Source organism: Frankliniella occidentalis, unplaced genomic scaffold (assembly GCF_000697945.3).
Source record: "Frankliniella occidentalis isolate FOCC.00 unplaced genomic scaffold, Focc_3.1 Scaffold124, whole genome shotgun sequence".
Lineage (NCBI taxonomy): Eukaryota > Metazoa > Arthropoda > Insecta > Thysanoptera > Thripidae > Frankliniella > Frankliniella occidentalis.
This window is the reverse complement of record NW_026267251.1, coordinates 559039-563099: the sequence shown is the minus strand read 5'-3', so window position 1 is coordinate 563099 and position 4061 is coordinate 559039. Positions and strand designations below refer to the sequence as shown.

Here is a 4061-nt window from a genome sequence, read left to right as displayed (position 1 = left end):
CCAGCCGTTGGAGAACACCCCCGACCGCACGGCGCCAATGGACACCTCTCCGCCGCAGCCGAGAGAGGGGGGCTGGAAATTGAAGTACGATGAATATTTCATACCGGGCGGCTGGTGATTACAGACTCTTCTGTTTGGAAGGGGGGTGGATCTGCGTAAGGGAGAGAGCGGAGGAGGCAGCAAAAAGTATTGAAAAAAAAATCAAAAATGAATCGATGGTGCGGCGGGGAGAGAAGATTAAAAAGAGAGCCGTGCTCGAAGTTCGACGCCCCCGCGCGCCCACCTCAGAGTCGATATAGAGGCTGCTGGCCCCCGCAACCCCCTGTGCCCGGCTGTGCCGGCGGCGCCTGCGCCCGGGCCGACGGTACGTTTCCACCGGATCATTGCCAGGTGCCACTGTATTACATTGTTTCTTTCCAGCAGTGCGGCGGGGCGTGGTGGGGTGTGGCGGGGCGGGGTGTGGCTGGGCCAGGCGTCGAGATAACGAAGTGAAATCGAATGGCAATGCGCGGTCAAGGACGCCCCCTCTGCGCGGCGCCGTGCGGCCCAAGGGGCCACGGAGGGCCGCGGGGGCCTCGCCTCGCGCTCCATATTCGCTCTCTGTTTGGCTTGGAATGGTGAGCCGCCGCGCTGCCGCCGGGGGCGTGTGTACGGCCCACACCCGGCTCGCCCTTTTCATTTCAATAAAAGCCCATACCGCAAAAAAAAATAATTTAAAAAAAATATCTGAAAAATATGTAGTACAAAATAAAAATGAGATGAAATGTCAGATTGGGTGTAGACTGCCCAGCCTGTACCTGGCCCCCGCGTCCGCCCCCCCTGTTCACTTTGTTTCTCATCGATTGCGCCGTGCTGCTGCCCCGTAGGCTATTGTGTGTGAACATAACGTCCCATTTATCCGAGCTGGTGGAGAGAGGGGCGCGCCCGCGGGGCCAAGCGGAGAGGGGAAAAGAGGGGGGGGGGAGAGGACGGGGCAGAGGCTTTTATGGCGAGCAAGGGTGTTGGAAAAGGGGACGGCGCTAGGAAGGAAGGATGCGAGCGGGCCGGGGCGAGCCGCGGCGCACGCTTTCACCGCCCCGATCTCCCTCTCCCTCTGCCCATCCCCCTGCTCTCTCTCTCTGCTGCCTCCCCTTCTGCTGCCCCCCACCTAGTTCCTCTCTCGCGCTCGAACTTTGTCCTTTTGCGCTGAACTGAGTTTGAGCTGGCCGCCAATAATTCATCCAATCTACTCGGGGCCGCGCGCCATTGTGCCGGCCCCGGTCCGCGCCAACCTGGCTCCGGTCCGGCAGCCTCCTCCACCGCGCCTAATCTAGCTCCCTCTGACCTGCCCGATCCGAACTCCTCTCCTCCGACCTCCTCTCCTCCGACCGCTCCTCTCCTCTGAACTCCTCTCCGCCGAACTCCTCTCCTCCGAACTCCTCATTTAGTGTGTACCTCACCCCACCCGACGTATCCTCTCCATTCCATACCCTTACCCGCCCGATCCGGTGGGCTCTACCGCGGGCGCCGTCGCCCCCCATCCTCTCACTTTCACCCCCTGCGCCCCCCCATCCATCCTGCTCTCTAATCCCCCCCATCCGTGGGTGAATGGGCTGGGGGGAGGGGTTGGCACCTCCAACCTCAAGACGCATATATGAGAGCAAGATGAATGAAGGGCAAAGGCAAATGGGGTCGGGCAAAACCTGCGGCGGCCCCTTTACCTCGTGCGCCTCACTCTTCAAGTCAAGGTGCCTGGGGTACTCCCGATTCTTTGAAAGGGCGTGGCATAAAGCCTTTCACTGGCGAAACGGAGTCGTCATCACGACCGTCTGACAAATAAGAACACGCAGGCGTGCGACAAGAAAAGTTGTGAGAGAAAAAATAACACTCAGCGGGCGGAGTAGATTTCGAACGCTTCACTCGCAGCTGTGTGTTGGTTTGGTGGTTTTTGCCTTCTTTTTTGGCAACATATACCACGTTCTTCTACGTGATACTTTTCTCCTTTCCTTGCTGCTGCAACGATGCCACGCATTTCATTTGTCGGACGACGGCGGCGGCGTGGTGCGGCGTGGTTCCCGGTGCGGCCCACAACGCCCCGATTGGCCTCCATTTACACTCATTAGTTGCGTACATCTGGTTGTGGTCGATGGCGGGGCGGGGCGGGGTGGGGCAGGGCGGGGTTTGGTGTGGTGACCTGGCAGGACCATATGCTGCGTGCGGTTCATGTTGCGGTGAGCGGAAGGGGAGGACGGGGAGAAAGCAAACGTCGCGACGGACTGCAGTGGAATGGCGAGGCGAATGGCGGCGGCGTAATATGAAATGTGCCAGTGAAAGCCAATATGAATGCCGGGTCCACGGAATCGCAATCGCTCTGTGACGGCGGCGACTTCCCCGGCCATAGAGCTTTTCTTACCCTGCACTGCACTACACTGCTATTTTCCCCACGTGGCCTGTCGCACAATCGCGTATTACCCCCGAATAAGTTTTCCTCCTACTTTTTTACCTCAATTTCGTCGCCAAAGACATGTTTACTGAACAGGCGTTTATTTTGGCGATTTTAGAGAGCCCTGTAGCTGTCTATACCCGCGATCGCGAAAGTTACCGTTTCGATAAAAATTATGCCAACTGCTTTTTTCCTGTCCCATTGTTTTTTCTTGGTGCCCCTCTGGGGTCATCCAGAAAATACGTGCGTCCGTCTTTCGCCGTTACGGTTGAGGCAATGCGAGCTCTCATGGCGCCTGATGGGTAGGCAAAATCTTGCGTGCAGTGCAAGCGTGTACAGCGGGCTGGCCTACCCCGAGTCTCGCAGGCGTTGAGCTCCAGTAAATTGCACAATATAATTTTTAGTAAGAGAAACGGACGCACTCTCTGGACGATCCCTTTGCAATAGGGCATTCCACTGCAATCGAACCGGAACCCAAAGAACAATAGCATGACTGCTCGATCTGCTTAATTCCTTCTGCGCCCTCATTGGCTGACCGACATACCAAGACCAAGGTCATCGTTGACCAATCAGCGTTCAGGAGGAAACTGAACGGGCAGTCATGCTTTTCCTCCTTAGGTTCCGGTTTGCTTGCCGTGACGCCTGCACAGCCGCTAGTATGTGGGCGCGTTGATGTGCGAGCAGGCTGCGTGGGTGTGCGAGTCCCCGCGGCGGGGTGGCGACAGCCGGGCGCCTCGCCTCGCCCCGCCCGTCGGTGGTGCAACCAACACTGGCCGCCCCCGCCCCGCCCCGCCTCCCGCCGCTCCGGAACGTTCGCTGCGCGCGGGAAATTTGAGCAGACCGCGAGCATCGAACCAACCACAGGGTGGTTGTGGAGGAGAAAAGAAAGCTATAGCGGCGCGTCCTTGGGCCGTGCTGGCGAGCGTCGTGGCGCGAGTCTTCTCATCCACCCTGGCTGCTGCTGGATGCTTCTAATTTTCCCTCCTTTTTTTTTGTCCTTTCCTCTCCCACCTTTTCCATCCTCTTTATTAGATTCCGCCCGTGTCGCCTGCAGCAGCAGCAGTGACTGTGCCGCCCCCTCGGGGCTTGCTGCTGGAGTGGGGCGGGGCGGGGCAGCGAAAGGTACAGCGGCAGGCAAGGACAGCGGAGGGGGGCGGCCGGGGGGCAGCCCGGCCCCAGTGGAGACGGCATTCAGGGGGCGGCGGCGGCGGCGTGAGAGTCGTTCGTCGTCTCGCTTCTTTTTTTCGCACTCGAGGGAGTCTCACAACAATGAGGCAATTTCAAGGGCAATTTCCTTGGCGAGCAGGAAAGTGAGGAACCAGTGGGGAGAAAAACGTGCCAGAACGTATACCAACAAGCCGTCAATTGTGTTTCTGAAATCGTCTGCAATGGCACAGTTGAAAAAGCAGCCGCTTTGCGATAAAACGGGTGCGGCCGGCATGGCATTGTGATGTACATACCATGACGATCTCCTTCTCCCTGTTGGGGTTTATTCCTCTGCCAGGGAAATATGCCCCATTATTGTTAGGTTTCTGGTTCTGGAGAGTCATCCCGCTCCCCCCTCTCCCCCCACTTCGATAGTGACGCCTCGCCCAGTGGAGTATTCCTCTCATATCGAGTCGATGCGTCGCCTTATCAC

At 58.3% G+C, this 4061-nt stretch overlaps 1 protein-coding gene across 1 annotated transcript in view; it reads left to right on the top strand.

Annotated features, from left to right (window-relative positions):
• LOC113203352 (ribosomal protein S6 kinase 2 beta) overlaps positions 1 to 4061 on the top strand; it is a gene marked incomplete at its 5' end in the record, with an annotated part of 64832 nt that overhangs the window by 11981 nt on the left and 48790 nt on the right.